The following is a 12,739-nucleotide window of genomic DNA, read 5'->3' on the forward strand; positions in this document are numbered from 1 at the left end:
AAGCATTAAACTGTTTATGTCCAAACATGATGGTCAGCAGTGTTAGTATAGCACTTCTGAAAGAGCTGTGGCTGTTGACTGTGTTTCTGCTAGCTCTTGCTCTTGTGGTTGAAGTTCAGGTGGTTGAACTTATCATTGGTTATAACTGGTAGCAACAGGCATGAAATCAGATGGCTGCATTTATAGAGTGTGTGTGTGTGTGTGTGTGTGTGTGTGTGTGCAATGTGTGTGTATTTTCCATGATGTAAAGGGTGTAAATGATCTAAACAGTATTATTTTAGTTTATCATCAGCTGATGAGGTCATTTCCACTCTTCCACTGGAACAGAAGTCAGACCACTAGCACTGAAACTCCTTTCTGTATCAGTTTAGTTGATGAAATGATACATATAGTCTATGACCAGTTAAATAACCAGCTAATCCACTGATTATGTAGTGATTAATAATATGTAATAATATATTTTAATAAAACCTGTAAGAGCTCATGTATGAGTGGTGTATGGCTAATAGACTCCGGGAATAGTCTGATGAGTCTTTATCTGATGCAGTTCTGCTGTTTGAATTAGACGATGCAGGGTCTCGAGTGTGTAAACACTGAACTACTGTGAAATGAATCAACCAGTTATTTCTGTATTTAAAGTGAAAACCTCATACTTTTACATCCTTTATTTAAAAGTGTAGCTGATCTAAAAGAAAAGCACATGTATTTTAGTCTGCTCTTTACTGAGACTCTGACTGGATGAGATGAGCAAAAACCCTTTTAGCATCTCCTCCCCCTCCTGCAATGGTTGAAGCCACTGCTGATGTGCAACAGAGACAAACCACAACCACGTGAGTGAGGAGGGGGGGGGGGGGGTAAAATAGCTCTAAAAGCATGCAGCTATATTGATGAACATTATTTTATAAATACTGAATACACATCTTACATATACAAAGGTGGCAAACCTTTAGAAACAGGAACTGATTATGAACAGTAATAACTAACTTACAGTCTATTAATGATGACTCGTCTGATCCACTTGTACCAGTGCAACACACTATTAACACGCCACTACCATGTCAGTGTCACTGCAGTGCTGGTTCTGTTGACTCCAATCCAGTCGTGGTCATAATATTCTGATATGACTGTATATTTATTCTGACTGGCTGCGTTACGGTGTTGTATGACAGCACCACTGCTGATAAACACAAGGCCCTACAGAGGGTGGTGTAAACCAACCAGCACATTACCACAGCTGCACTTCCTCCCATACAGGACATCTACAACAAGAGAGGCCTGAGGAAAGCCAGCAGCATCTCCTTTTACCCCACACAAACCACAGCCATTTCCTGTTCCAACCCTTGTCTTCTGGAAAGACATATCAGAACATTCGAGCCAGAACCACCAGACTCAAGAACAGTTTTTATACAGACTGATGCTGATCTAAATCCTGACCTAAACGTCCTCAGTACGTTTACACACTGAGCTCCAGCTGCTCATGTGGGCCTTTATGCACATTGTACTCTGAACTCTCTAATACTAAACACTAAGTCTGAAACACTGGAACAGTAAGCTAATGCTCATTCACCTGCACTGTACACTTTATTAATGTATACGTACTACAACACCTCTGCTGCAACACTGCAGTACTGTTTACACACATGTTGTAGTGTCTGTGCACCTGTTGTCCTTGTCTTGTCTGTTGTCTTGCACTAGTGCTTCTGTTTATTGTCACTGTCCAATGGTAGTTCATTATACTGTACTGTAGTATTTCTAGGAGGTAGCAACACCACCTAGCCATAACCCCATATTCTAATTTTCTTAATATTACATGTGTGGTGAATGGGTAAAGGATCCATATAAGTGGACCAAACACAGCAGTTAGGGTTGAGATTAGGATTAAGACCAGGATTGGTTTACTACTGAGTAATTTTCCACAGTAGATACTGCAGTACTTTTACTCATTTCATAAATTTAAAAGTATTCTGACCCATTTGTAACTAACTAGGTACTTCCTAACTTGATGTTCACATGCAGTTCTGCCTCAAAAATGACAGAGGCCGCCAATGCTCCTTTTAAAAACTCATTGATTTACAGCAAAAGCACCTCTGTACATATAAAAACAGGAATGAATGAAAATCAATATTTATTTTTGAAATTGAAATTGTATCACATCCATTACATTCAGTGTAAACAATCATCAAATTTACTCAAAAATCAAGTACACAGTATTTGTTGATGTTCACATTTAAATAAAACTAATTTAATATTTTTTGTGTAACAGTAGTAGATCAACCAATCAAATTGACTGATTAAGAATGCACCAAAACACATAACCAAGAGGAAGGCTGAAAGTGGTGCTTGTGTGATGAACATGGCGGCTGCACAAAGAATATTGTTCCTAATTCAGAAACGTCACTTGTAACAACAACGTAATCCACAAGACCAGGCAGCTTGTCTTTATGCAGCACATGGTTTACATTCACTTGACCTTCGTGATTTTATGAATTGTCACAGATACCGACTTCCTCGGGTGGGAGATCATCTTCTTGGTGGAGGAGGAGTTGATAAGAGGAACCAGATGAAATGTTGCCCTTAGCCCCACCATTCAGCTACTGACAGCTCTTCAGTTTTATTCCAGTGGTGGTTTTCTGCAGACTCTTGGTAATGACCCTGGCCTAAGCAAAGCTGCAGCGTGTAATAATATAATAATATATATATTATTTTGGCCTGGGAGTACTCATGACCCCTTCGTCTGGACAAATTCTGGAGTGTATCAGCTGGCAAGGGATGGTGCATTTGCTGATGCATATGTACTGGGTGACCACTGGGTTATCCACTCTAAAGCTACTTACTCACTCATGTCTCGAATCCCCATACTGAGGCAGAGAGAGAGCTTTGGGCATCAGGGGGATTTCAGTGTTCACCAGAACACCGCTGTGCCATCATTGTTGTATGTGCTATGTTGCATATCATTGCAGTACTTGCTGGCATACACCTTACTGATGGGGAAAAATGAGGAAGATGAGGAGGAGGACGAGGAAAGAGAAGAAAGAAACATCCCTGTAGAATTACCAGGAGACTTTAGGCCGGTTTGGAAACACAAATGCGAATGTTAAGGAACGTTGTTGCTTCAATTTATTGTGGATAAGTGACCCGTGTTTGTTATTGTGTTTTTTTGGGGGTTTTTTATGGTGCCTCTTCTTCACTGTAGCATTTTTTTCAGTTTTAGCGGTACCCACTCTTTTCGACCTGTAGCCCGTCTTTTTCAAGGGAAAATAACTGCTCACTTCACCCACAGGTATTAAAGTATATGAGTCTCTGGAGGAGGCTCAGTAGATGACCCAGTAGATTTACTAATGTAAATCTACCTCCTCAAAGATCCCTAAAGTTGTACTTGGGCTTAGTAACATTTCCAGGAATATTTTTTCCGGTAGTTTTTCCTCCTCCGGAGGGAGGGCTGGTGGGTGTACTGTGTTTTGTTAAATAAATTACTTTTTTATTTTTTCTAATAAAAGTAATTGAAATACTCCTTGCTTATTCCTAATTCCTAATCATACGTTAGTAGAGTATGGAGTAATAATGAGTATGTATGTAAATTGGTGGTCTAGTTTTTGATTGCTATTGCTTTTCTACCCCAGAGGCAGAGTCAATAAATAACTGCTTAAAAGACATTCATATTTTTGGGGACATAGAAGGCTTTTGGCAAACACTTCTAAAATTGTCTCTTAAAGTTTCGTATTCTTTAACTTCATAAATAACTAAGATAAAATGCTTTTGTTGACCTGGACTGTTTGATATGGGTAGTCAATTTCATGATAAATGATGTGACATTACATCATATCATACTATTATATGCAGATTGTGGATATAATCAGTACTTAAGGAATTCTGAATAACATTGGCAGTTTATTTTTAAAGAATCATATTTAAGTTATGTAAGCATTAAATGTAAAAATGTAATACAAAACAGAATTCCACTTGATAATGTTTATTTTGAAACTGGCAATACAATATTACAGCAATACTTTAAAAACAGGTATAATAAAAGAAGCAATTAAAATAATAATATTAATATAATTAAAATAATAAAAAAAGATTGCTCAGTTGGTCCCTTCTTAAAGTTCCACTAAATGTATGAAAGCAAGATTATTGCAGTATAACATTATTGCAGTATATACATTTTAGGATAAGACAAATCAGTTTATAAACATGTATAAAATAATAATACAAAGTATTAAAACTGAGGAGGAAATACAGACACACAATGCGAGATAAACATAAATTAATAATACAATTATTTGACTGTCTGTAGCTGCTGAAACAGCGCTACACCTACAACTGGTGCTGAAAGCTCACAGGATTAGAACTCCAACATGAAGACTTGGAGTTCAGCACTCAGTAAGATGTTCCTCCTTCTATTAGAGCTTACGTCCTGTTCACCTCATCAGGTTGAGCTGTGAAACACACAGTGATGAACAGATGAGTCTTTAATCAGAGATCCTGATTCAGCCGAAGTGGAACAGAGAGATTTCTGATCCAGTGAGCTTTACAATGTGTTTACAGTGAGTTCTTACCTCGAGCTCTGTGGCATTTGACACCCAGTATAATGGACACCAGCAGATATGGAGACATCGCCAGCAGACTACTGAGCAGACTAAGGGCTGAGAATCGAGTTTCTGGAATAGACAGATCTACACACACACAAACACACAAAGACACACAGACACACATCCCATCTATGACTATATCTGAGAATATGCAATTCTGTGTGTGTGTTTGACAGAGGATCAGGGAGACCAGATTGTAACACAAAAATCATTTGAATCAACTGAATCTTTATCTTGTCTCTCTACATTCAAGATCTGTTACCAATGTTCTTACTCACCAGTAACATTTACCCAGAGTGCATCACTGTAGGGTGTGTAGTTGACTGGGTCTCCTCTCCCAGCTCTGCACCAGTACTGACCTCCATCAGAGACACTAACTGAGCTGATGGTGTGGGAGTGTGTTTCAGTGCTGAACTCATTCTGAGGGTTCTGTGTGTGTTTAGTCCAGTAAAACCTCCATCCAGCAGACTGATCCAGGACACACTCCAGAGTCACTGAGCTTCCTCTCAGTGCAGCTCCTTTAAGACTAAATCTGAGTTCAGGTTTAGGTTTAACTGCTGATGGAGATGAAGCACAGAGTTCAGATCATGAAATCAGAATCTTTATCACACTGATGTTCTCATAACATTAACCAGCTTCAGATTAGATTCAGCTACTGGTTAGAAGTTTACATACTTAGCAATTAACTAAAATTTAGTTTATGAAAAACTGAAAAACATATATATAATATATTCCCATAATTCAACAAGAGACGCTGTATGAAACACATGTATCATACTGGCTTTAACACAGTTCACAGTAATTATCTTCAACAGAGCAACACACACTTACTGTCTCTGTGAAAACACTGATCTCAGTACATCTGCTAAACTCACACTGACTCACAAGAGAGTAAACACACTTCACCAAGACTGAAATCAGTGTAATGTAGTAAAAGCTTCAGTAGAGTTTGGAGACAGATTCATTTATTAAGCTGAAATTTCACCAAGAATGCAGGAAGTGGTGATACTGAGGAGACTGCAGCAGCTCCACATTTCAGGACTATTTATCTGCAAATGTTATAAATTATTAAATTAAATAAACTGAGTTCAGTAAAGGACTGCGTGTCCTTGCTTTAACAGGATCAGGTCTCGAGATGGCAGCTATTCTTGTGTCAGTGTCTACAGAAGAGGAACTCCAGTTTGGAGAAGTAAAAGTAGGATAAAGCAAACAGGGATCTGCACCAGGCTAAAATCTAACACTAACCGATGCTACCTTTAACCATCTCTTCTCTCTTTACACTTCTTTAAAAACAAAATTGGGTGAGATTCCTGAAAACAATATACTCACATATGACTGTACAGATAAACTGAAATCTAGATCCAGCACCACATCACATACCATCATCACTGAAGCAGCAGATCTCGTCTGTACTCTCCCTCTTCCCATAGCATCTCTAACTGTTATACAGTCTGAATATATTTAGAAACAAACACATGTTCACTTAGTAATTCTGATCACTACATTTTCCAGTCATGTGAAAACGTTAGGACATTCAATAGAAACCTTTAACATATTGAATAATCTTTATAATCTAATCTTTAAAAGCAAAATAATTTACATAAAACAATTTACTAACATGACCAGGTCAGGCCATCCTTGCATGTTCAGCCCGAGAGCAGACCACAAGACGAGTAAAGAAGACTCTTACAATGCCAAAATATCATCATGGGACCTACTTGTAGCTCTTTCCACTGTTAATGTGAAAGTACAGGAATCTACATAAGAAAGAGACTGAACAGGTTTGATTTTCACGGACGTTTGTAAGGAGGAAACCCTTGCTGTCAAAAACTAGCAGGGGCTGAAAATTCAGACTGTATATTGTCTGATAGTACAGGCTGCCTGCTTTCAGTTCCAGCTCCTACACAGAAGCCCTCCACTACTCAAACACCTAAACACTTCCTCTCACTGCATCTTCCACATCTGCTCTGTCAGCTAAACGTTCCTCACAAAGTTCAGCTACTACTTTTAGTTAAGTGCTGGATCTGAACTCTCTGAACTCACTGAGATACTGTGTGCTCTAAAGAGAAGTGTGCTGACCCTCCTCCATCACTTCTGCAGTTCATGTTAAGGATCAGCTACTGTCACAGGACCAGTGTCCCAAAAGCATCTCAGTGTTTAAATCATCTGAACTGGTAGAGAGAGAGTGCTCAGTGTGATGCTCGCTCGACCCTTTAAGAACCATGTTTTAGTTAAGATGGTTTTGGGAAACTCAATCTGCTCCTTTTCCAGTCAGGGAATCTGAGTAGAGCACAGGTGATGCTGAGTGTAACAGAATCTGACAGACTTCTCTCAAGTCTGATCAGCTAATGAATTTATCTCCAGTTGATGAAATAAAAACATACAGATATTAAACTGTACATTTGAGGTTTCTGTTTCAGATGTGTTACATGTTTTCATATTGTTTATTTTACTGTATTGTTTTACAGTAGAATCCGCTAAATCAAATTAAAGAGGATTTACTGCTGCTGAAATCTCAGTCATTAGACAAACCCCCACTACTCACCCCTGTCTGTAAAAACTTTTAAAAATAATAAATCCACACTGAGAGACAATTCCAGATGTTTGTACATTATTCCCTATACACCATAACTGTCAATCATCTAAACACTTCCTCTCACTGCATCCTCCACTTTCTGTCTGATCAAACTCTAGCTGAAGTTTTAATCCACTCACTGTCACTGTGCCTTTTATTGTAGAGTCAGTGTTCATTAGTGAAGCTCCCTGAAATCACAGAGACACTGATTCTATTCAGTTCCATCAACATTAGAGATTTCATAGTTCTTCTTCCATTGAGCTTCACTGAGAGGATCATTATTCTTAAACCACTCGTAACTTGAACACACGCTCAGCTGACTGCATCTTTTAATATAGACTTTTATAAAATATGAAACTCTCTCTATGAAGATACACACCAGTATTAAACACTGTGGAATAATCTGAAATAACTGCAGAATTATTTAATTATTCTGAAATCAAATCTTTTCTAAACAGAAAAACAGAAATGATTACTTACCAACTGTAATCCTGACTGGAGCACTGTGGTGTGAGTAGTAGTCTCCTCTGAGTGCTACACACTGATACTCTGCTGTTCCTGTATCAGACACTGTTATACTGAGTGTGTTGGTGTCTTTATCTTCAGTCAGAGGATTTAACTGCTGAGAGACTTTGTACCACGTAAACCTCCATCCAGTGAGTGAGATCTGCAGATCACAGGTCAGAGTAAGTGTGTCTCCAGTGTAGACAGTGGTGTGAGGATCCACCCTCAGTGTTGGTTTGGGTATTTCTGTTGAGATGAAATGATGAAGAGATCAGAGCTGATTTTACTTTTTCAATATAAACAGTAGTTTATCAGGATAAGATCAGACTTTGTACATAAAGAGAATCTAGATTCTACATTTGGTGTGAATATTACAGTAGTTTGATTGTATCTGCAGTGTTGCTACACAGTGCAGAATTCTGATATTCAGGGGTGAACAACACAGATCCTGGTCTGGAGTTAAAGTAGAAAAGTGCTTCTAAATGTATTTGAGTAATAAAAGTAAAGTTACTGAGTTATTATTACATTATTTTGAATGTATATTAGAAGCTGTGTCTGCACATATTAAAAATACATTTTATAACAATGTTTCCAGGTTTACAAAATGACATTAATTAGAACATTTTCATACTTTCACAATAATTTCCTTTTGTCACTTATAATATTTAAAGAAACAGCAAACACACTCTAAACCAATCAGGAGGAGAACTTTGGCTAGCATCTGGGTGTTGACCCCTCCCCAGGCCAGCGTCACATTACACACCATCAACCCTAAAGCAGCAGATCTCTCTGTTCTCTGTCTCTGTTTTAGACAGCATGTCTAACTGTTATACAGTCTGAACATATTTACAAACATAGACTCACATTTCTTTAGTGATTCTGAAAAATCACTACATTATTATACAGTCATGTGAAAAGGTTAGGACACCCCATGAAGAAATGTGTCCTTTTTTTTAACATATTTAAACATGTGGACTGTCATGATCCACTGGGTCAGACAGTGAGGGTGAACCCTCGCAGGGGATGGAGCAAAGCGAGAGAGTTTATTAACTCAAAACAGGCAGAACTCAAGAAAAAGAAGCAAGTGTTAACAGGATTAATGATAAACCAAAAGACAAACGTGACACCGAAAACTGGGCAAACAAGAGCACACCTGTGGCTGGTGAGGGACGAGGGCTAGGCTAGCGTGCCAGGGCTGAGCCAGAATGATACAGAAACCCTAACCCTACAGGCAGTGCCTGGAGAAAACCGTGAAACAGAGAGACAGCGCGGGTCAGGCGCTTCTGAGACTTACTGGACCTCCAGAGCTGAGGGATCCACTGCCGAACCCAAACAACAGAACCGATACAATGACAGGGTTACCTTCTTTGAGCACAGGCGATAACTAGAGCCCGTACTTGAGCTGACTTTCGTGACTAAGCTTCGAGAATGAAGCTTCACTCACATAAACAAGCCCCTACAGATCCCTTCAGTACACTACAGCCTTAGGTAAGCAGGCAGTAACGGTTCGGCAGATACACTAGAGTCCCTAGGCTAAGGAGGTTAGCCTCTACTACCTGAGGCCGTTGACAAGCCCAACAGGTTCAGTCTGCACTACGATCCAACACCAGATCCAACACCAGATCCAACACCAGATCCAACACCAGATCCAACACCAGATCCAACACCAGATCCACCACTGCGTTCACCTTAGTTCATTCTCGGCACTGGCTGCTGTCGCCAGCCCTCCTTAAACACACCAGCCACAGGTGGAACGTATTAACAGGACGTGAAGTAAAACACATGAAGTAAACACAACAGTGAAGCATGAACATAACGTGAAAACGTGAAAAATCCTCTTCAACACAAGAGTCCATGACATGACATGACTGAAAAACTCAAAGTCTCTGTGAACGCCTGCGAGCGACGCGGGCGTGACATGGACATTTGGTCTTCATTTAACAGCACTAAGATATGAAGGTAAAATAACTAAACACATTAAACTGAACTTTTATAAATCATTATTAAAATGCTGAGTGTAACAGAATCTGACTTCTCTTAAGTCTGACCATCTAATGAATTTATCTCCAGTTGATGAAATAAAAACATACAGATATTAAACTGTACGTTTGAGCTTTCTGTTTTCAGATGTGTGTTACAGTGTTTTTCTGTATTGTTTATTTTACTTTACTGTTTTACAACTCCAAAGTAGGATCAGCTAAATCAGATTAGAGAGGATTTACTGCTCTTTTAATAAACACTGAAGTAATAAACTCCCTGAAATCACAGAGACACTGATTCTATTCAGTTCCATCAACATTAGAGATTTCATAGTTCTTCCTCCATTGAGCTTCACTGAGAGGATCATTATTCTTAAACCACTCGTAACTCCAGACTCCTCCACTTTCTATTCACATGTGAGTGTGACTCTCTCTCTCTGATGAACACACACTCAGCTGGCTGCATCTTTTATTAAAGATTTTTATAAAATATGAAACTCTCTCTATGAAGATACACACCAGTATTAAACACTGTGGAATAATCTGAAATAACTGCAGGATTTTCTTACAATTATTCTGAAATCAAGTCTTTTCTAAAAAGAAAAATTATTACTTACCAACTGTAATCCTGACTCGATCACTGTACTGTGTGTAGTACTCTCCTCTGTGTGCTATACACTGATACTCTGCTGTATCAGACACTGTTATACTGAGTGTGTTGGTGTCTTTATATTCAGTCAGAGGATTTAACTGCTGAGAGTCTTTGTACCACGTAAACGTCCATCCAGTGAGTGAGATCTGCAGATCACAGGTCAGAGTAAGTGTGTCTCCAGTGTAGACAGTGGTGTTAGGATCCACCCTCAGTGTTGGTTTGGGTTTTTCTGTTGAGATGAAATGATGAAGAGATCAGAGCTGATTTTACTTTTACAATATAAACAGTAGTTTATCAGGATAAGATCAGACTTTGTACATAAAGAGAATCTAGATTCTACATTTGGTGCGAATATTACAGTAGTTTGATTGTATCTGCAGTGTTGCTACACAGTGCAGAATGCTGATATTCAGGGGTGAACAACACAGATCCTGGTCTTGAGTTAAAGTAGAAAAGTGCTTCTAAATGTATTTGAGTAAAGAAAGTAAAGTAAGTTCTGGATATTATAATTACTGATATTTAAATTTCTATTAAATTCAAAAAAGGAGTTTGTAAAGCGAGTTTCCAGGTTATTAAAAATGACATAAATCAGAAAAGATTTTATTGTTTTTGTTTTTACTGATAGCCAGTGAAATAATGAATATTAAAATGGGAAAGATTCACAGATAGATTAAAGTGGCAGTGGAGAAGCAAAGCCACAGGACACATAAGGTACCATCCATCACTGAATTAGCAAAACTTAAAAAACAAACAAACACACACACAAAAAAAAAACGTTTCACAAATAACCACAAATTAATCCTCATTTTTTTTTCTCAGAGGGAATTAGTACAAAGAGTATTAGCTATGGCAGTAAGGAATGATGTATCATATCCATTAATAAAGAACTGACAATAGAGTAAACCCCTATAATCTAAATCTAAAACTAAACCTCAGATTACACACTGTAAATACGATATAATAGTTTAATTTAATATATTTAATTAATTGATTTAGATTAATTGTATAACAGTAAAACCTGTGAATTCAGTTCTCTTTACAGAAAATTATGAGATGCTTTTATTGCTACATTAAAGAGAAATTTAGACCCATGCTTCCTTTCAATACATTAACTTCAAGAACTTTCTAGGTGCTACTTTAACCAGATAATCAGTGTACTTCCATTGTAGTCTCCAGTCTCTCTGTTCATAAACACTGAGGACTTATGTTGTAAATAAAGTCATGATTGTTTTGTTGCGATTATGAATATTCTTCATCCTTTAGAAAACGGAACTTTTCAAAAAGGCCTGTTTGACTTACAGCATCTACTGTTGATAGTGTTGTAAAGCTCAGCTTAATTTACAATTTTACTGCACTTAAATACACAGTGTATGTACTGCTTTTAGGACTCTATTAATTTTGTAGAAATGCATTAATTTGGTATTAAGAATGAGGAATAATCTGTACAAATTAAGTAATTCTGTAAATGTAAATGATTTACCTTCAGTTTGTCCACAGTGGAAGAGCACAATCAGCACTAAAGTAAGGAGAGAAACAGAGGACATGATGCAGGAACAGTTTTGCACATCAGGACAGTTTAGTTACTGAAGTATGAAATTACTGAAGGTTCAAAGTGTTTCAGCACTGTTCAAGACCAGCTGAGTATCATTACATTTATATACACAGTTCATAACTCAAACAAGTGAACTAACTCTTATTCATACTGAAACTGAATGGAAGAAACAGCATCAGGATTCAGTGCAGCCAGTCCTGAAGCATCGAGAATCACTGCATTCCTTTCAACTGAACTGTTCCACTAGATGATCCACCACTGATACCACTGAACTGTTCCACTAGATGATCCACCACTGATACCACTGAACTGTTCCACTAGATGATCCACCACTGATACAACTGAACTGTTCCACTAGATGATCCACCAGTGATACCACTGAACTGTTACATTTACATTTACATTTACGGCATTTAGCAGACACTCTTATCCAGAGCGACTTACAAAGTGCTTTGCTATTTACCCAAGAAAACCTTAGCTAGTTAGAATAGGCTAATAATTCAAAAGATACCTCTAAGCTTAGACATTGCTAAAAACAATACAATAAGGCGACCATAGAACTATTCGTCCAAGTACTCTCTGAAGAGGTGGGTCTTCAGTCTGCGTTTGAAGACAGCGAGCGACTCGGCCGTTCGGACACCCAGGGGCAGCTCGTTCCACCACTTTGGTGCCAGGACAGAAAAAAGCCGAGCCGTACTTGAAGCTCGAAGGGCTCTTGGTGCGGATCGGCTTTTGACCATTGCCATCAGATACGGAGGGGCTGGTCCGTTCTTGGCTTTGTAGGCCAGAGTCAGGGTTTTGAATCTGATGCTGAACTGTTCCACTAGATGATCCACCAGTGATACCACTGAACTGTTCCATTAGATGATCCACCACTGATACAACTGC

The 12,739-nt window shown here is 38.4% G+C and overlaps 1 long non-coding RNA gene across 1 annotated transcript; it reads right to left on the bottom strand.

The window, feature by feature from the left end:
• Window positions 1–3,964: 3,964 nt before the first annotated feature.
• LOC140562433 (uncharacterized) lies at window positions 3,965–7,878 on the bottom strand. Its single transcript, XR_011980146.1, has 3 exons — window positions 7,645–7,878; window positions 4,557–6,040; window positions 3,965–4,436 (listed from the first exon to the last, which is right to left on the bottom strand). It is a non-coding gene; the product is annotated as an uncharacterized lncRNA (long non-coding RNA).
• Between the last annotated feature and the right edge of the window lie 4,861 nt (window positions 7,879–12,739).

The sequence above is a fragment of the Salminus brasiliensis genome, chromosome 9 (assembly GCF_030463535.1).
Source record: "Salminus brasiliensis chromosome 9, fSalBra1.hap2, whole genome shotgun sequence".
In the NCBI taxonomy this organism is placed as follows: domain Eukaryota; kingdom Metazoa; phylum Chordata; class Actinopteri; order Characiformes; family Bryconidae; genus Salminus; species Salminus brasiliensis.